Source organism: Ambystoma mexicanum, chromosome 2p (genome assembly GCF_040938575.1).
Source record: "Ambystoma mexicanum isolate Mex_15411 chromosome 2p, UKY_AmexF1_1, whole genome shotgun sequence".
Lineage (NCBI taxonomy): Eukaryota > Metazoa > Chordata > Amphibia > Caudata > Ambystomatidae > Ambystoma > Ambystoma mexicanum.
The window spans coordinates 1,152,258,948-1,152,280,712 of NC_090923.1; the positions used below are offsets into that span (position 1 = coordinate 1,152,258,948).

The following is a 21,765-nucleotide window of genomic DNA, read 5'->3' on the forward strand; positions in this document are numbered from 1 at the left end:
AAGCCCTTTCCCCCAAATATATAATCTATTGTGGAAGAGACTGTTCCATTGTGGCAAGTACATTTACTATTATCCATAATATTGTTGTGTGGCCATCTTCTCCAAATCAGGAATCAAATTTGTCTGAAATTCCTTATCTATGCAAGATGCATTTGAATCCCCAGACAAGATAATCTGACCTCCTAAATGATTGACACTCCAATCATTGCCACATGACAAACTTTGATCTAAAAAGCATTCAGATCACTATTACCACTGTTCCCTTCCTCCTCAAAATCCTGGATCGTGCAGCTTACATCCAGATCTAGGCCTACCTCGAGGCCAACAGCATCCTAGGGCTACGACATTCCGGTTTCAGACCCGGCCACGGCACAGAATCTGCATTACTGGACCTAAAAAAACAACTTGATGAGATCAAGGATTCTGGCAACAGCCCTCCTCCTTCTGCTTGACTTGTCTGCAGCCTTTGATCTCATTGACCATCAAATACTGTGCTAGCATCTGGAGTCTGCAGCTCACTTCTCCACCAAAGCTATCGAGTGGATCTCCTCCTTTCTGACAGACCACTCTATGAGAGTCTTTGCAGGTAATGCCTCGCCCCTGTAGCCCCTGTTACCTGTGGTGTGCCCCAAGGATCATGTTTTTCCCCAACCCTTTATAACATATTCACAAAACCTCTATTTGACCTCCTCGATTGTGGGGGCATCTCCTATACACACTAGGCAGATGACATACAGACCCTCCTCCCCCTAACTGGAAACTATACCACTGACTCCAACACTCTGCAGCCTGTTTACCAGACTATCCAAGCATGGATTGCTTCCTATCCCCTCTGTCTTAAGGACGACAAGACAGAAATTCTTATGGTCAGATCTCAAGCCATTCTCAGCAAACTTGGCCAAGACTACAATACCTTCACCATCGATAACATTACTATCCCTGTCTCGAGCGCAGTCAAAACCCTGGGTGTTCACCTGGATGCCGTGCTATTGATTACGTGACAGGTCATTGCTATGGCCTCCTTTGCTGCTTACACCACGAAGCTAATCAAGACTAGCAGACCTTTCATGTCCTTGGACAGCTGCCTCACTATTGCCCGAGCACTTATTGGCCCCAGACTGGATTATTGTAGCGTTCTTTATGCTGATACCTCCACTGGAAACATTAACAAACTCCAAGTAATCCAGAATAATGCAATCAGAGTCTCGCTTAACATCCCCAGAAGGGAACACATCTCAGCAGCTAGAAAAAAGGCCCACTGGCTACTTATACGTGAACGCATTATTTTCAAAACACTTGCCACTACTCACAAATGCCTCTCTAATGCTGTCCCTATCTACCTATCCAACAAAATCCGAAAAGCGCAATCGTCAAGACCTTCCTGTTCGGCCTATACCCACCAGCTCATCCTTCCAGCATTCATACTAAAGAGATCAGGAGGACTAAGCTTCCCGGTCATTGCCTCTAAAAACTGGAGCTAACTACCCCTGCCACTTAGATCAGACAAATCATACTGGTTCTTCCGAAAAACTCCTGAGGTCGCTATTATTCTCACATGGCCTGACTGTGTGATGATGTATTCCCCTTGTGCTTGTGCAAGCATACTATTTTGAGCCAGCACCAGTCATTTATTGATTCGTACACAGTTGGCCTGTTCTTAACCAGTTGAATGTCCGGGGCTTGTACTGTATCCTGACCCGATAATACTGCAGTTTCACTGGGCCGCAACTTGCCTGTTGTTCCCTCTCTATATGCCATGTGTGTAGAGCAAAACCGAGAGCACGATCCGTCCTATGTAGGCCGAAATAAATCGACCCGTTCATGGAGATTGTCCGCAAACTGTGAATTTCACCTAGGAGATGAAGAATGTTTGAATGATTCAATGCAAGATGTTTATCATTTGGCAGGACACTTTCTAACAGAATTTGTATAAGTTGTACACCACCCGACTCTTCAATGTTTACACGACTGCCAGCCTTACTGGATTTCACAACTGAATCTGTACCAGCCAAAGTTCGAAAGTCGGGTACACAGCTTTCAAATTCAGCTCCTTTTGTTCCTTTTAATACACTGTAAAGCTGATTAGTCACCTTCAATCTACTATCCACCCCCTTTACCAGGCATAGAGATGTATACCACTTTCAAGCAATACGTTATAAACTATAGAGGAGCTCAGGTCCTTTGCCAAGCATAAAGGAGCCAGAGTGTGAATTAAAACCCTGAATGTCTGTTATTGTGGAAGTTCCAACTTAGACAAGCCAGCTAAGACACCATTCAATTTCATAGGAGAGGAATCTGCATTTCCATAATGTACTACAATTGGGGGAGCATCTGTCTGCACACATTGGGAAACCTGAGACTTCCTCTTCCCACCAGCTGGAACCACTGGAATAATGACAGAATCCTCCTCTCTTAAAGAGTTCTCAACTTCAAGTGGAGCACCTTGCTGAATTACTGGGCACTTGGCCCATACATTCTCAAAAATTGCTTTTACTGGTGGTTGCTTCAATAAAGATCGAACAAACTTTCTAGCGACTTGCTTGTATGATTCCGTAAAGGCTTGTTTTGGGCTTTTTTGTTCTGTAGGCCTAATTTCTTCTTCTGATTTCTCAAATACATTTTACTTTTACACCTTTCAACCGGAATTACACTCCGATCTCAGTTTGTTCCCCTAAGTCTTGTTCTTCTTCAATAATGAGTGCATTACATGGGGAGGTCCAGATACCCAGACCAGTGGTCTGTTCCCCGATACTTGCTGCCCGTTTACTCTTCTCGGGGAACATACTGCATAGTTCAGATGTTGCTAATACTGGAAACCGGGACAAGTCAACCACAGCTACCACAGCCAAATTATTATGGGATTTTGAGTTAACACACTCCTCTTTCCTTGTACGTGCTGATTACACAAATCACACTGCCGGGGCCGCAGCTGATGTAATGCTGCTGCACCACTTAAGGTAGGAAGATTTTGTGTTAAAACACTCTCATTGCGATTATGCATTACAGATTGCCTACCGGGTGCCGCACCTGGTGCAATTACCATGTCCTCCAGATTTACACTCCTAGGCTGATTAAACAAAATTTCCTTCACATTCTTGTGTACATTCAAATGTTCACATTTAATAGAATGGATTCAGATTGTGTAGCATTACATTTTTTAAGACCTTCATATAAAAGAGACTAAAACACAGGGAACCTGGTTGATTGATGTTAAAATAACTTCCTGACTCTTCTCCAGTTTATGGTCTGAATGTCTTAATGCAGCAGAATGTCTCTGGGGTGGAACAGGTGGTGGAGTCGATTTGTAAGATGAAATTGAAGAATCCAGGTTCTGTGAAACTAGCACCGAAAGATCAGGAGGAGTGTCAGGTAAATGTGAGTTAAAGTACTGCCCTCCATGAATTTGAGCAGTGTCTACATCCATGTCCCCTGACCTGTAACATCAGGGACAGTTAATAAAACTTCATCGGAAATAGAAGGACTCTGCTGAAACCCTGACGAGACACTATCAGGCTGCGTCTGGACTCCGACAACATTCAAGGTTGTAGGCATAATCGGGGTAAAAAAGGAAGTAATTTGAATTGAATGGACTCGCATGGGGCTCGAGGTGCCTTCACCCGGTGATGGGGGCAAGGGAAGGTTCATTGCCGTAAGCAAGGCTTGATCAGCAATCTGGGCCATTTCGGTCTTACTCCTTAGGTAGTACATGCACTACAGTCCACGAGGGCAATAAAGTATGAGCTGTACCAGTCCAGGAGCTATAGAAGAGCACGCGCACAAACTCACCAGATGTTTAAGGTGGATAATCAGTGGGAATCCTCACAGCGATTTCGGATGCGCCTCTTTTGACAGGCTTCCAAACTGAATTAGAACCTTTAACTGCAGAACTGAGAAACACACTGCTCACACACACCGCACGCTCCGTGCTGGGACAGTGTTTTTGTATCAGGATCCGCGTCCTAAGGTAAGCAGTGAGAATAGACTGAGTTTATGTTTGAAAAACAGGAATCCATTTTGCCACTGCAGAACTGCAAAACACACTGCTCACACAGGAGGGAAGATAGGGGTGATAGGAGGAGTTGGAGATAGGCGCGATCACTTGCTGGTACTTGGTTATGGAGTCCTTCCAAATCATGAGAGATTGCGGTGTGATCCGATGTCACTTAGCTGGGGGTCCGCAGGCTGGTACGGTATTCCTTCTGCGGGTTGCATTGCTTTATGTATGAAATTCATCATTTCTAGTAGCTCTTTGATGCATTGGCCAATAAGAGTCTTTATTGGGATATCATTTGTCAATAGTGGCACCTGTTCATGTTAAGGTGGGTAAAGATGAGTGCAAGTGTTCTTCCCTAAATGGATGAAGTGGAATGGTCTGACACTAATGTGTGATTGGCGAGATGGGCTGGACACTTTGTCCGTGTGCTCTGCCGTGTGCTACATCTTGAGCTATTTCCTGAACATCAGGTGGTTCCCTGCCAGGTAGAAATGTTTCCATAGAGTGTTCCAGAGATTTGTGGCCAGTAGGGTCAATGGGGATCCTTTGTCATTTTTTATTGAAGCAACTGACAAGCCCTATTACAGTGTTACTGGAGCCAAGTGTTCTGGAAGGCGGGTAGTGCTGGAATCCTTTTCTAAATGATAGTGGTCCCTTTCCATGGTTAGACCGATTGGTGATGCAGAGCGTTTTCAAGTGTATCCTTTTCTTGACAGGTAGCCAATGGAGTGTTTGTCCTTTTGGATTTTTGTATTTTTATTTTTTTATGGTTATCAAATAACCTTTAACAAATGCAAACTTGAACATTCCATTTACAAATTGACATATTAAGAACACATGCAATATAAAATCTTAACAATAGTTCGTTAGTAAGCAGACATCAATAGAAATGATTAATCATAATTACAAAAAGTCCTAATAGAGCTGTTAAAATAGCAATAATTAATTGAGTAAGAAAAGATGCAAGCAAGTAGACAAAATAATAACCAACTACATCTTACTCCAATTGCAACAATGTAAAAAACCTGTTACCACCAAAACCACCAAAGTGGTCCCTCGTGTTAGACAAAACTGCCAGAAGGATGCATGAGGCATCAGAACCAATATTGATGAAAATCGCCTAAAATGTAGTTCACAATTACTTCAAAGATTGGGGCAAAAAATAAGCAGGTGCTCCAGGGTTTCAACTGAATTGGTTGAGTTGCACAAACGAAAGAGACCATAGTCATTTGATACATTATTATAACAGCGGAGCACCTCCCTAGTTAAAATCGCGTTCCATCTAAACCTGATAAACAAGCGTCTGATGGACCGATGAGGACAGATGGAAAGATAGGGAGCAATCGAGTCTCAAGTGTTTGAACGATTCATAGGATTGAAAGGTATTCATCGTGAGAGCCCAATCTTGGCTACAAAGAAATGTTTTAACTTTCATCGGGTTCTCTACAAGATCACCAGGTAAAAGCCCCATCTCATCTAATAGTTGAGTGCAGAAATGTGAAAGGTCACACCCAAAAATGTCACCTCTTTCTCTATGAATCACATTGATCTCCGTGTATAGAGAGGGTGCACTCGATTTATTTATTTATTGTTTGCTTGTTAGGCGCTTCTACAGGAAGTATATACCGTTTTAAGGGCATCATATTTTGCAATAGAAAGCTAGAAATGTCCATGGGCTCTACATTTAAGGGAGTGCAACTCGTATCTAACTGCAGCAAGAGGATTGCTAGTCGATACCTGCAAAACCTTTCTTCAGTGCCGTCCCTCAATGAGCAGCAATAAGTCTAATGCCATGGTGGCATGAGTTCTATGCCATACAGTATTTCGGGACAAGTTAGCCTTTTTTAAATTGTACACATGGTAAAATAGAAAATCTACCATACCCAAAATCGACACGGAGGAGTTGATTACAAAGCGCCACCCCACGTGGCATTAGCCAAATCCCCACGCTGTTTAACAAAGATGGTGAGTCCCAAATATATGAAACTTTCGATTTTTTCTAGGGATTCCTGTCCAATACGCCAGACAAAAGATTTTACTTTTTTCTTCTTAGTACAATCTAATATTTTGTGGTTTTTAGGGTTGATTTTAAGACAATGCGCCACAGCAAAATTAGAAAAAGCTACCAGCAATCCTTGGGGGCCAATCGGGGTAATGTCAAAAATTAAAAAATCATCGGCATATGCAAGCCAAACCGGCATCAGATTGTGATTCCTAGGAGAAGCCAATGCTGTCGGAGTTAAATATTTGCTGATGTCGCTCAAATGAAGAATGAACAGGCAGGGTGCTAATACGCAACCCTTCCTGACACCTCAAGATGTTGGAATACTGCGAGACAATATACCATACAATGTACCATCGTGGTCAAGTAATAAGCCATACAGGATTCTCCATCTCTGCAACTTTGCCTACAGTAGACCCTGATCTACTGCATCAAAGGCATCTCAGGTCCACTGTGGCCACATAGAGCGATGCATATTTCTTCTGCCAGACTTGGCCAAGAGTGGCCTTCAGTAAGAACCGATTCAACGATGTGCAATGGTGCTTACAAAAGCTTGTCTACCGATTCCCCTTTGCCATTTTTAAAGATGCTGTAGAAGCAAGGCAGAGAATATCTCGCTATCCGCATCCGATATTGCTATAGGGTGGTAATTCAGTGGACAGGAACGTGAACCTCTTTTGAAAATTGGTAGTACATAGACAGTGGACCAGGTTTTTGCAAAAGGGCAAGTAGTCTCAATGTTCCTAAATAAGACTGACAAAATTGGAGCCCAGCTGCCCAGATCTCCTTTGAATAATATGTTCAAGAGATTATTAGGGGTGGGGGCCCGTGAGGAGCTCATCTTTAAAATGACTTCTAAAATTGAGACTCGCTCAACAGACAGGCTCCAATTACTGGCTGCAGGGGTTGTTATCATTTCAAAATTTTCGTCTACACCTACTTGTTTAGTGACCACATTACCAAAAGGAGAGACCTATTGTTGCTCGGAGACTGATGAAATTCTATTCTGGGAGCATTCCATATCGTTCTTCAAGAATGGGCATCTTTATTTCTCAAAACAGATAGCATGCTCTCAGCATCATGTTGGTAACGTAAAACATGGCTGCCCCTCATCCAATTTCTGTGCACTTGTTTCACTTTTTTGACTAGCAGATACTTGGATTCTGGGCTAATCCAAGAATTAGATTTCAGATTGCTAATTTCTCTATGCATGACTCAATTTCCTGTCAACCATGTTAGAATCAAACGAGTGCAGATGTTTTCTAAGGGGTTTCCTAATGTAAAAAATGCTGATGTAAATTGTAAATTAGGAGATACCTCAGAAAATCACCATATTTTCCCACCCTAAGTGTGGAATATTGCCAGTCATGTGATGTAGATATTAAACAGGCTAAAGCTGCCTCATTTACCTTTTGGACAGAGCCTTTATTCCAACAGACTCAATTTCCAGCTGGATTAACTCTTATTTTTTCAAATTGTTATTTGGTTAAGCAATATAAACTTTAACAAATTCCTAAAACACAATTTATAAAAGTAGACATATACACACAAAAACAGCATTCAGAGAATAGTATAAAAAAAATCATGATTCCAATTACAACAAATATCTTATCACAATCTTAAAACTTCTTTTAAATAATCTATTGCAGCAAGCAACCAATTATTGCGACCACAGGAATTCATGATAAATTGCCACTCTCTTTCAATAAGAACCTATGATTTTGCAGCAAATTTCCAGAATTAAACATACGCCTAGCCTCCAGAAACTGACAGTGTAGTAAAATATAGCGTTAAGTATCCGCCTGATCAGGCATAGAGCAACAAGTCCTCAATGCTCTTGGCGTTTGTATTCTAGCACCCATTACTTCGTTGGTGGGAAGCAAGTTTAACCTAAGCCTCATCACCCGGGCACGTGAAGAGCTACTTGGGGAGTTTCTCAGGTACTCTGGGTACACACCCGCCGCTCTAGCATCGACCAAAAGAACTTTATAGGTGCGGTGCATTCTAACTTGGTCAATGATGTGAATCCAGTCTAATTTCTTGAGTTTTCTCTTTACTTTGGCGGGATGTTGCAGGATTAGATCTCTGGAGACTGCATACTGCTCACAAACAATGGCCTCCTTAGGAGTGTGGTGGCCGCGGACTGAACAGTGCCGGTATGGGTCCGGCACCGTTCATTCCGGGCCGTCACATTATGAGGTCTGCAGCGGGTCCCGCTGAGGATGTCTGGTCAGACCAGGTGTCCTTAGCGGGACCCGCTAGCAGACCAGGATGCTAACAACGGTCTCGTCATTAATGGGCCCGTTGTTAGCATCTTCTCCATTCCCATTGAGCCCTATGGGGGCTCAAATGGGAATGGGGATGTACCGGTCCGGCTCCTGCAAAAGGGATTTACCGGGCCCTCCAAGGTCAGAATGGCCCGGTAAGTCCCCTTTTGCGGGACCCGGACCCGAGTTTGGAGGGAGCCATGCCCTTATGAAGGGCATGGCTCCCTCCAAACTCGTAATAAAGCCCAATGTAACACTGCTTCTCCCATGCATTCGGGCCCAGCGGGGTTAGCGCTGGCACAATTAGTGCTGTGCTAATAGCGCCGAAAATGGGCGGAAAGCAGGATTTTTACCTCCAGAAAAAAGCTGGAGGTAAAACTCCAAACTTTCTGCCCAACCCATATTAGGGCCGGCCCTTAAATGCAGCGGTAATAGTGTTACCGCCGCATTTAAGGGCTAGCACCCAACTCGTAAGGAGACCCTAATACGTTAGTTCGATTAAGATTGATATTTCTATTTTCAGACAATACATTTTACAGTAGTAATGGAGTACCCTGTGAGCAGCCCTCTTGGAATACAGAAGGGTCACTTTGAACTGAATCTGACCTTTTCCATCGGGGAACTGATGTATTAATAGCCGAAGTACGATGTTCCCCACAAAACTCACCTCCCTTAGAGCCTCTTAGAACACTAACCACTATATTTGATGTCTTTACGTACGGCCTAAAAGCAGGCTGTGTGTCACTATGATAATATTTCAAAAGGTTTCCTGATTCTAGTAACAAAAAACGCGGGAAAGCAGTTTTAGGGCTGATGTCAAGTTCCTCCGGTCATTTATTTGAAACAATTTCAATTCAGTATGAGACACAGAAGTAGGGAGAAGCCACTGAGATACCCAATTTTGCTGGAACGGTACATTAGAAAGTCGCATTTGGGTATTTAACGGTAAATGAGCCATATTAGATGGACTCAGCGCTCCCAAATACTTTATATTACTTGAGGCATTGTTGGACATCGCGCAATAATCAGTGGAGTAACTTTTTTGAAGATGTTGGGGGGGGGCATAAAATCTGAAGAAAAGGTGCCCCAGCCAAATGAATGGGGACAAAATGGTGTGCCATGTAAGTTGGGGGGGGACAAACACCCCTGTCCCCACCTAACATTACGCCCATGCGCACAATTGAATTGCCCTGCTTTTTCGGTAGTAAGCCCTGATAAAGAACCGACTCAAGGCAGAGCCGAACAACTAGCCTCGGGAAGTATAGGATGTGCAGGCCGCTGAGCATCCACTGCGGGAAGTTCCAACTGCCTCACCTGTGGCAGTGGCTTAAACACAAGAGCCCCGGCAGGAGCATCTAATGGCCGGGCGCTAGATGCCTGAAAACCAACCACCTCAAAAAACATCAGTTGGATCCAAATCAACCGTTTTACTAGCTTGTACCTTTATTTTTTTTTAAAGTTTCTTGAGAATTTTTTGGGCTTTCTGTCTATTCTTTTTATTCAATTATATATTTTTTCTTTTCCTAGTTTTTTTACAAGCCATTATCTTTTGGTTGCTATTAAGTGACTCTAAAACAACATTGCCAGCTTGAGTATTAGCCTTAATCAAAGTAATTATGGAAAAGCCTGTGTGTAGTAATGGTAGTAGCTTCAACCCCCGGACACAAGTAGAATGATCCTAAGTGGTTAAATCAACCATCACTAAATCTGAATTGTGCGCAGAAGTGATAGCTGGGTTGCACAGTCTTCCGGGGGCAATAGTACCAATGCCCACAATGTTAGGGGAATTGAAAGCAGGGGCTGAAACTGGTAAAGAAGAACACACCCTCAGAAGGAAGTCCAGCTCCCAAATTCCCGAAGAAGTCTCTTCAGCAGGCACAGCAAAGTCAGCACCCCGTTCAACAATAGAATACTTATTCGCCACATCAATGGGCCCATGATCCTGCCCTTAGAGATAAAATCCTTAGCCATATTGTGCAACTTAACATTTTCAAATTTAGAAAGAAGCGATTCCAATAAAACCGTATGCGATTTGGTTTCTGTTTTTAAACCTTCATGATGAAACCAGTACGCATTGCACTTCATTAATCTCTAGCAGCGCGTCACATGTTGAGGGATCTGCACTCCCATAAAGATTCGTTAGGGCTGCTGAAAGTCTCCGGGGTGGCACGTGTGCTGGGGTAGAATGAAATGAAGAAGACGAAGAGACAGACAATCGCAGAACGCCACAAGAAACGCCTGGCGCAGTGTCCGGCAATGCTCATTAGGTCTGTCTTGACACGAGGCGTTAGTGCCGGTGTTGATATCTCTTGGGCTCTCCATTGCGCATGACCGTTCGATTGGGGATTCGTTTTTCCAGACACCGAAAAGAAAGTCGCAGTTTTGCCGTCCTAGGAGTGAATTCTTGGAAGGCCTTGTTGCGAAGAGGGCGCTCCAACTACAGCCGATGGTAAGTTGCTAGGTGGCGCTTGAAATGCAATCGGGTCAGCGGCCCCCACACTGCCTTCCAAAGGCGAAGGCGGCGATGGCAGAGCAGCCGCCAACATTTCATGATCTGAGATCGGTGCCGAGTTTAAAAATAACATCGACTCATGGGCGGCTCCACTTCGTAAAAGCATCTTGACGTAGAGGTTAAAATGTACAAGATATATCAAATATGTCAGTTCGAATAAACAATAAAAAATACGAACACGGCGGATGCCGCTCGAATTGTAGAGTTAAATATGGAATGTGTGCTTATAAAAAGCTGGCTTCAATAGGCGTGGAAAGGGGCTGTGGATTTATAAATCAAACCACGCTTCCACAGAACTGTACATTCCTGTGATGTTGGTCTATCCATTAGGGAGATCGGATTGCATTTGCTCGCACTCTCACACATACAGCAGGGACCACACAAGAAAACACGTCTCACCTTATGGGGCGAAAGCTGTCTTTATTTCCACCCTGTCGCGTGGCTCGGGTCTCCCTTCGCTCACGTGATCACGGCCACCCTGAATACACCACATTCCTGCCAAACTTGGAATGTTTGAAACACCACATTCTTATTGTCTTTTACTGATTCTCTTCCGCTTCTCCTCCACCCCTTAGGCTTCTCTCACCTCAGGGCCCTGGTGGTAGATTCCTTGTAGTACGTATGCTTGTAGCCGGGTCGAGGGTTGTGGTTTCTCCCAGAGTCGGTATCTTGTGTGTGCTCTCTCTGGTAGTCCTGTCGTATTCAGACCTGCAACGGGTTCTTCTCCTTGGTTGAGTGGTGGTATCGTGTCTGCTTGCTGGGATGCGTTGTCGCTCGTCCTTGATTGTAGATCAGGATCCACTGGGGGATCCTCGCCTGGCATTTCGGGGTTTGGTTGTTCTCTCCACAGTGTCTTTGGTACCTTGCAGAAATGAGATACGTTCCGTGTCACCACTTATTGTCCTGGGGTGGCGGCCATCATGCTGTGATTGGAGTCCCATAATATTCATGGGCACGATTTGTATGTCAGTGTCATCTTTTTCGAGGGTGCTCTCGTTTTCACTAGTACAGTGTTTCGCCCGTCTGTAGTTCTCTGTGTTGTGCGTTGCAGGCTTGACTCTTGTTCTCGTTTCGTGTTTCCTGTCTCACTTCCATGAGCGGTATGTCTGTTTCGGGGTTCGCCCAGCGTGAGCGTAGTGGTAGTTCGACTTGGAAAGGCAACCCGAACATTAGTGCCACTGGGCTTACTCCCGTTGATGTGTTTGGAGTTTGTGTGTTCGGAGAAACCGATACACTGTCGGCAGCCAGGGTTGATGGTGGCCCTTTGCGATCCTTATGATTTTGTTTAGGGATCCCATGAATCGTTCTGCATCACCGTTTGCATGCAGCAAGCATGGGGTGATCTTCCAGTGTTTGACGTTTAGGTTGATGAGAAACTGCCTGAGCTCATGACTGGTGAACGGTGGCGCATTGTCACTTTTCACTTTCTTTGCTATTCCATGTATAACGAACACCTTCTCGAGGGCGGTTATGACTGACATGGCATCCGTGGACTTGACATGCTCCACCTCTGGGTATCTACTGAATTTTTCAATTAGAACAAATAACTACCCTTACCCTGCGAAAGTGCAAAAATCCACACTCACCGACTCCCACTGTCATGATTAGGGGTAAGAACTGCCCTGTCTCAGTTCAAGGAGGAAACCTGGGTTTAGGACACTCACAACTTGTTTTAAGAACCGCCGGCATAAGTTATGCAGGTCGGTTTTCCCTAACTCAGGTTCCAACAATAGAATACATAGCTTGAACACACCGTTCCGCGGTAGCTGGAAGGTACCATGGAAACAGTGGCGTCCCTTACACCTGGGCTAAGCAGCGCTTCCGTGAAGGTGACGTAGGGTCATGTGATCTAGCCCTTAATAGCCCCGCCTTCTCAGATATTTCTGCTTCTGAAAATCGTAAAGTTCTTTATTGTGTTTCTCGTGTATTACAGTTGCCTAACCTTGTGCCTTGCATTACGACTTCCCTTTGTTTGTTCCTTGTCTGCTTTGGTGTACCTCTGAGCCTGTTATACGCAAGCTCAGGGGGGAAGGCCAGGAGGAAAGGAGTGAGTTTGCTGTATTACACTTGCACAGCCCCCAGAGCACTGCTAGAGAGGGGTGAATTTTAATGTGGGGCAGTATATCTTTAGTGTCTGCCCATAGGAGGTCTCTTACTTTTTTGGGGTGAGTATATGTATCCTCGATGAACGTCCAATAAGTACCCATGTCATCCCTAAGGTGCTCCAACATCACCTGCAACCTTTGCTGCTTTAAAGTATCGCCTAAGGTCTGGAAGACCGAAGCCCCACCAAGTCTCTGGGAGGGACAGAGTCACCCACTTGATTCTAGGCTTCTTCCCCTGCCACATGAACTGGCTCACAATAGCCTGCAATTTCGCAAAAAAGGATTCTGGGAGTGGCTTGGGGAGGGCCGTAAACAAATACAGGAGGCTAGAGAGGATTTTCATTTTCACAGATACCATTCTACCAAACCAAGACAGGGTGAGAGGCCCCCAGCGCAGAAGGTCCGATCTTATTCTCTCTAGTAGGAGAGCATAGTTGGCCTCAGATAATCTATCCAGATCTCTAGGGAGGTGAACGCCCAGATATGGGGAGGATGAGTCCTCAACCCTCATACTCCTAATTGTATTCCTACCCCTGGTATCCCTGTCGTCTCCCTCCATGGGCATAACACTTGACTTGGATAGGTTTATTTTCAGGCCCGAGAACTTGCCAAAGGATTGTATCTGGCGTAGGAGTTCTGGTAGTGACTTCGATAGATTCATCAAGTAGCAGAGAATATCATCCTCAAACAATGAGAGTTTAAAGTCCAATTCCTGTAATCCCGTGGTTTGATCTAATGGCAACAGCTAGGGGTTCCATGTTCAGAGCATACAGCAAGGGGGAGATGGACAACTCTGCCTTGTCCCTCTAGTGTGCTGCAAGGGGAAGGAGACACTGCCGTTGACTTCCACCCTTGCCATTGGACCATTGTATAGTGTTGATACCCAACCCCTGAATTTCTCTCCCAGCCCCATCTTGGTCAAGACTTTACTCATATACTGCCACTAAGTGCGGTCAAAGGCCTTCTCTGAGTTGATGGATATTAGATATGCTCCCTGCGACTGGATGTGTACATTAAATAAATGGTCTTTCTTATGTTGTCCGCTCCTTGCCTCCCCGGGATAAATTCCACCTGGACTCCATGAACCAATGAGGGCATATAATGTGCCAGTCTATTGGCCAGCAGCTTTGCCAGTATTTTAAAGTCAGTGTTCAGCAGGGAAATGGGTTTATATGACTGACACAAGGGAGGGTCCTTCCCTTCTTTAGGTATAACTACAGTTAGGGCACCAAGCATGGACTGGGGGATGGCACCTGTCTCCAGGGCATAGTTGATTAGTTGTCCATGAACAGCACCAGAGTGGAGCAAAATTTCTTATAGAAGAGTGCTCTAAAACCTTCCTGCCCGGGAATAGTACCCCCTTTCATTCCACTAATTGTGTCCATCACTTCCTGGGAAGTAATAGGGGCCTCCAGGGGTTCTGAGATTTCTGCCGGTAGACGCGGAATCGGGAGAGAAGCGGACACCCTCAGCCCGTCTCCATTATATTTCGAGGTATGCAACGTTTTATGGAATACCCGGAACTCCTCCGCTATCAGCTGGTCCTCCAGGAGCCTCTCACCCCCAGGCGAGCGAATCATCTCCACTCTTCTGCTATTCCTCAGTTCCTTCAACCTCCACGCCTCTTCTGCTATTCCTCAGTTCCCTCAACCTCCACGCCAGTATCTTGTCAGCCTTCTCACCTGTTTACATGTATTTTTGTTTCAAGAAAGCTAACTTTCTTTCTGTTTGGCTGACCAAAAGAGCCTTTAATTTAGCTCTATGCTCTTGCAGTTCGGCCCATTGTCCCGGGAACATTTGGGACTTCAGTTTACCCCCCGGCTGGATAGCTTCGATTTTCTCTCTAAGGTCCCTTTCCTCCAGAGCCCTTTCCCTCTTCCTCCTTGACCCCATTCCTATCAGGACCCCTCTTATCATAGCCTTGAATGCCTCCCAGAACACTGACGTGTCCACCTCCCCATTGTCATTCAAAACATTCTTTAATCGCCTTGCGGAGTGACTAGCTATCTCTTTGTCTTGCAGCAGCACATCGTTGCATGATCATCTAGTGCTGCCTTGGGGCCTCAAGGACATCCCAATTCGGGCCTTCACCAGATCGTGGTCTGACCCTGAGACAATTTCAACCACGGCTTCGCTCACTCGCTCAAGTAAGGGGGAATCTACCAGCATGTAATTTATTCTCGAGAATGTGTCATGGACCCTCGAATAGTATGTGAATAATGGGTCTCGTCCTTGACCCCTCAAATGGGTATATGACAAACCCAGCTCTGCGTTAACCTTCTGAAAGCGGAGGGCCGATAGCAGTTGCGCTGTGATGTCGGTGCCGGGCCCCATCCTCTTTCTGTCACTCTCGGGGTATAAGACCATATTTAAATCACCTCCTATAATCAAAGATCCCCCAACAAAGGTCAGAATTTTGCTTCTCAGCGATTCCCAGTACTGGGCTTGGGCTTCGTTTGGACAATAGCTGGAAACCACTGTAATCATAGAGCCCTTAATCTCCCTCTTAACCATGAGAAACTGGCCTTCTGGGTCTTTGTGCCTTTGGTGTAAACTGTTGCATACTAGATACCATGAGGGCAACTCCTTTTTTTTTTTGTTGGGCAAGATGCGTTATATACCTCCTTTAATGACTTGGCTTTCAAAGCCGGCTCCCTACCCCTCAACCAGTGTGTCTCCTGAAGGAGCATAAGATCTAGCTTCAACCGGCCGAACTCCCTTACAACCAGGGACCTTTTATGAGGGGAGTTCGGGCCTCTCACGTTTAAAGAACACAACGCCAGATTATGTGTAGAATCATCCATTGGGGAGTCGCACACATTTTTTACATCCTGCGTAATCAGGATTCTGAAGTGCACTCCCTCTGTGGCCTGGTACCCTATCCCTCACTGGGTTCCTGTGTTTTCCCCTCCGGACTGGATATTAGTAGCTCATAAACCTTGAATCCAATGTCAAAGAAGAACAAACCCCCAAGTTACCCCTTCCTCTCCCCCTCAGCGCCTGGACATGCTGCATTGGTCTTGTCACAGACACATGCCACCATGTCCCACCCCCCCCTCGGGATTGGGATGAATCAAAATACCACCTCTGAGCCCCTCATTAAACGAGAAACCTACAAACATCCACCCCCCCCCAAAAACCAAGGATCAAACTTGATAGAGCTCCTGCTATGGAGAGCTGAACAGCATCAGGAGACCATGCCCCACTCCAGGAACCCTGGCCAGTGTCTTCAGAGGCAAAGAGAAGGTAATAACAGCGGTATTGGCTGGGCCTCGGCCAACTACTCGAAGAACTTCATTTATTTAGCTATCCCAGGAGGAGGCCAGATTCAACCTTGGTCGTTGTTAGATGACAGGGACGCTGGATTTAGTTTCCTAAACTTTCTATTACTGTGGACGCTACACCTGTCCACGAACCCATTGGTCTTCTGTGCTTCTGTCTGTTCTTCTCCTCGTGTCCCCACAGTGGTGGCTGGGGCGGATTCACCTAACAGCTCATATGTCACTCACTGTATGTCATCTTCTGTGATGAGGTTACATTTGTATCCCTCATGTACGAAGGAGAGGGAGAAAGGGAACCCCCACCTGTAGCGGACCCCTTTAGTCTGGAGCCACTTTATTAGGGGTCCACGCAACTTCCTTCTTGTTAGGATAAATGCTGAAAGAGCTTGATAGATAGTTATTCGCGAGTCTCCCCACTCTATCTTGCCCCTCTTCCTTGCCAACTCTAAAATCTTTGACTTCTCTGTGAAGTAATGGAACCTTGCCAGCACAGACCTTGGCCCCCTAGTGCTCGCTCCCGCTCTATGGGCTCTGTCGATCGTAGGTTCACTGGTATTTCCCTCTTCAAAGAGCTTACTGACCACTGCATTGATAACTTTCATGATGTCCACTTGAGTCTCACCTTCGCTTTCCGGGAAGCCAAGGAACCTCAGGTTATTGCTGCATTCTCGATTTTCCAGATCGTCCATCTTCAGGGTGCATTTTTCCTCTCTCCTCGCCAGCTCCGAGAGGCGCATATCGATTTGGGTTTCTAGAAGGTCTACTGATGTTCGATTAGCTTCAAGGTCTTGGATGCGGTCATCCATACTGGCCACTTTTTTGTCCAAGCCATTAAACCGCTTCCCAATGTCCACTATGAAGCCCCTAATTTTATCCAATAGGGCCGCCATGCTTTTTTTCACTGATTGAGCCTCTTCTGCGTCCGCTGACGATGTGGTAGGCATGGATGTTTCCGGCGCGGGGGAGGCCTGGTCGTGCTGAAAATGCTGGAGTGAGTCAGCCCAACTCATGGGTGGGTACGGTTGGGGGGGCCCTCCCTGGGTTTGTGTCTGCGCGCTGGTGTGAAAGATTTCGGGAAGGTTGGTGCACTTGGGTCGGCAAGCTCCTGGTCGCCAATCTCCTCAGGGGCTCATTAAGATCGACAGAAGAGCGTTGGGGGGTGCAGCTAATTGTCTTCCCCTACCACTATGCAACCTGTGAGAGGTACTGGGTGAGGGGTTCCCCCATCTCGGAGTAGGGTTCCACGCCTCCTGGACCCCGGGAGTGACGTGGTTAAGTAGGTCAGCTCCGGAATGGGCATCCACCTGGGGAGCTTGGGTGGCAACGATCCTGTTGGTCATACACGGACTGCTATTCATCCACTAGCTCTTCCTCAGGAGAGACTGGGCTTCTGCATTACGGGGCATGAGCACCCAGTTCTGAACACTTGATGGCTTCACTGCGCAGCCCCAGGGTTGGCCAGGAGGCAGGGCGTTCTCACCTGGGAACTCTGGCGGTTGGGCCAAGGCTGACTCGGGGTGTGCGGTAGATTGGAGCCCGTAGCTTCCCCCAGTGGGTGCTCCCTGGGTCTTTCCACAACTATGGGTTAGGTGGCTGACAGGATGGCTAAAATGTGCTGTGTTGATGGTGGATCCCCAGGCCTACGGTGTGTTTTGTGGACCACGTTTAAAATGGAGGCTCTTCAATGGTCCAGCTGTGTGGAATAGTTCCAGAAAGTGCAACATTGTCCTGTTGCTTGAGACAAAACGTAGAGGGCCCCAGCTGCTGTGAAAGGGCTTCCGTATTCAGGGAGGTCGCTGTTACTGTAATGTCTTCCTGTGGGTTTAACAATGGGAGGAAGGATGAGACCTGGTGTCTCGCGTTGCTCATGAGCGACCTTGTGGAGGCCGTGTTATTAGAGATAGAGAGAAGCTTTCTCCCTGCAGGGGGGCCTCTGCACCCGGGCCTAACTCCCCTGCTCCCGGTAGCGGGTTCACCATTGCACACTTGCCTGGGCCTCTGGTGTGCTCTGCGGGTGGAGGGGTGAGTTCCCCAATCAAAAGAAGATCTGGGGGGACTAGATCACGGGCACATCATCCAGCAGAATCTCGTCGTGCGTTCACCAGCTCTCTCCTGCACCAGCGGGAGAGGCGGGCCAGAGAGGGGGCTGTGTTTCTTTACAGCTGATTTTCCGTTGTAAGACTGGGCCTGAAGCGGGGAGGCCGCAGGGCCTCAGGACACCCGTCCCGCTAACACACACTGGGCTCCTCTGGACTCGCGGCGTTGGAGGGCTGCCACCCTCTCTCTCGTGGGGGAGCTCGGCCAGGCTCCCTGCTTTCCCACGTTCAGACTGCTGCACGAATCTCCCCGGCCCGTCGTCAGAGTCGTGTGGTACTGCAAGTCGGTTCACACTTTTTCCTCGCTCTGCCTCCTCTTTACAGCGATGTTTCTCCACCACTATGCAGGCTCAAGTCTCTGTTTTTTCTCTGGGGTGTCAGTAGGGGTTCAGCTCAGGCGGGGGAGGGGTGGGTCGGGTACGCTCTCCAGGGGCTGTTAGGGGGCCTCAAACCCTTTTTCAGCCTTGAAGGAGGGGACCGAGGCAGGAGCGTTAGTCCATCTCTGCGCCCCCTGGTGGCAAACACATGTAAACATTTATAATGTAAAGATAAATTGCTTCCTAAATTAACTCAAAATGTGTGCGAGATAGGTATTTAGGACTAAAAGTGTTTTGGGGGTGTTAACTGTGCTAATTAAGCTTATATTTGCTTAATAAGAGGAATACAAACTGCACAAACACTGGAGGAGGCAAATGCTTGTTTACTATATCCTTTGTTGTGATTGGACAATCTTTTCATTGACTTAACTGTGAAAATGTGCGATTCATGCCTGTTGTCAGGTAGGAAGATATCTACATAATTGTACCTCCCTCTTCCTCGTTGGAGTACCCCAGTAGCTCCACCTCCCTTTTTCCTCGTCACAGTACCCCACTAACTCCGCATCCCTCTTCCTCGTCGCAGTACCCCTCTAACTACACCTCACTCTTCCTCATCGCATTACCCCACTACCTCACCTCACTCTTCCTCGTCATAGTAGCCCACTTCACTCTTCCTCATCTCAGTACCCCGCTATCCACCTCTCTTTTCCTCATCACAGTACCCCACTAATTCCACCTCACTCTTCCTAATCACAGTACCCCATTACCCCAATTCACCCTTCCTCTTTGCAGTACCCCACTAACTCCACCTCAGTCTTCCTCGTCGCAGTGCCCCACTACCCCCTCACTCTTCTTTGTCGCAGTATCCCACTAACTCCACCTCACTCTTCCTCGTCACAGTAGCCCACTTCACTCTTCCTCATCTCAGTACCCCGCTACCCCACCTCTCTTTTCCTCATCACAGTACCCCACTAATTCCACCTCACTCTTCCTAATCACAGTACCCCATTACCCCAATTCACCCTTCCTCTTTGCAGTACCCCACTAACTCCACCTCAATTTTCCTTGTCGCAGTGCCCCACTACCCCCTCACTCTTCTTTGTCGCAGTATCCCACTAACTCCACCTCACTCTTCCTCGTGAGCAGTACCCCACTAACTCCACATCACTCTTCCTCGTCGCAATATCCCACTAACTCCACCTCACTCTTCCTCGCCACAGTACCGCACTACCCTCTCACTCTTACTTGTCAGTCTCCCACTAGCACCACTTCACTCGTCCTCATCGCAGTGCCCCACTATCCCACCTCACTCTTCCTTGTCACAGTCCCCAACTACCCCATCTCACTCTTCCTCATCACAAAACTCCAGTACCACCATCTTACTCTTCATTGTCACATTTTCCAACTATCCCACCTCACTGATCCTCGCCTCAACAAACCATTATTAATCCCTTCTGATCTCATGGACACAAAAAAAGATTAAACACTTGATTAACCCAATGTTGCGTAGCTCAAGAACAGATATTGATAACAAATGATATCAGGTATGTTATCAGGAAAAAAAGACAGAATTACAGGTGGTGGGAGGTGTGATGAACCTGATGATGTCATCACTCCTTTCCCAGAGGTAGCCTCTCCTCATGTAGCATGGGGACAGCAGCCACTATCTGATGCAGACCCGGGGGAGGTTATTTGAGGGAGGACCACATGGGGGAGGCGACCCTTAGGGGGGTGAAGCAACAACATTGGGTGAGACATAGGGCCTCATCACCAGTTGGGCGGTAACGCAGGCGCTATTAGCGCCGGTTCATGGGTGTGGCGGATCGGTTAGTGCCCATTCCCCATTGGGCTCATTCGGGAATTCCTCATTTCCCATTGGGCCCAATGGGGAAAAACCATGCTATTACCACCAGCGGATTTCTCGCCGGTGGTAATAGCGCTGAAAATCGGCAATTTTGACACAGATTTCCCCCCAGCTGAGTGCTTGCAAGGCCATGATCTGGCGAACCCTTAAATGCAGCGGTAATAGTGTTACTGCTGCATTTAAGGGTTACCGCCAAACTCGTGATGAGGCCCATAGTATCCCCCATTCTCCTTTAGGGACACCCCTTCAATACCTCAGGCTCTTGTGGCATATTGTGGCAGTAATCCTCAATATTCCCCAACACTTAGCCATAGAACTTTTAAACACCCTGCAATGTTATCAGTAACAAAGACTGGCACGAGGAAGAGAGCAACCAGAATGAAGATTTTTCAGCTAGACCGAAGTGAACTAGCTGTTTGAGGAATGCGATTGGCTCCAAACAGCTCCTTTCACTACTGCAGGAGTTCAAAGATGGAGCCGTGCCTAACTGGAGAAAGACCCGACTGGCTAGTGATTGCCAGGGAGCTGGGCTGTCAGCTGGACAATCGAGCGAAGAAGGGACACAAGACCGCGCAGACCGCTGACATGAGACACGGAGCAGGGGAAGCTCTGCTGCATACGCCAGAGTGGGGAGAGGACAGGCGAGTGTTGGAGGTGCCGATGCTTACTGAAGCACGGTTGATGTGGAGAGGGGCACACACGTAGGGTGTCGAAGCCGCCTAATAATGCTGGTGGGCCCGAGAAAGCAAAGAGGGGATACTGGGGTGCTTTGTGGCGTGGCCCACAGAGAAACCCAGAAGGGAGGGCTCCGTTCCGAGGCAGTGAACAAGGGAGCTGGGACATTGTAAAAACCAAGTGGACAAAAGTGAATTTGGGAAAACTAAGTGTTGTGCGAGTCTTGGACCTGCACCCATAATCGCACATGGTGAAAAGGATTCTCAAGGAAGACTCGTACCCTTTGAGAGGTTGTCCTGGCAGGAGAGTACACCAGGGTGACAGCAAGAGTAAACAGTGTAATTAAGACCTGGCAGGAGAGTGTACCAGGTGTGTGCGAATCTAAGACCTGCACCCATAAGTGTAATTGTTGAAGTATACTATCTCAAGGAAGAATCATATCCTAAGAGATGTTGTCCTGGCAGGGGATTATACCAGGACGTATGAGAGAGTAGACATTGAAGAACCTGGCAGGAGAGTATACCGTGTGTTTTGCAAGTTGTGATGAACCTGGCAGGGGAGTATACCAGGACGTATGAGAGAGTAGACATTGAAGAACCTGGCAGGAGAGTATACCATGTGTTTTGTAAGTTGAGATGAACCTGGCAGGAGA

General features: G+C 46.9%; 1 protein-coding gene across 1 annotated transcript in view; it reads left to right on the forward strand.

Annotated features, from left to right (window-relative positions):
- Positions 1-10,569: 10,569 nt before the first annotated feature.
- Positions 10,570-21,765, forward strand: part of GPR173 (G protein-coupled receptor 173) — a 273,246-nt gene continuing 262,050 nt past the window's right edge. Inside the window, exon 1 of the mRNA XM_069645260.1 lies at positions 10,570-10,712. The gene's annotated coding sequence lies outside the window, so the exon portion shown is untranslated. The remainder of the gene's footprint in view (positions 10,713-21,765) is intronic.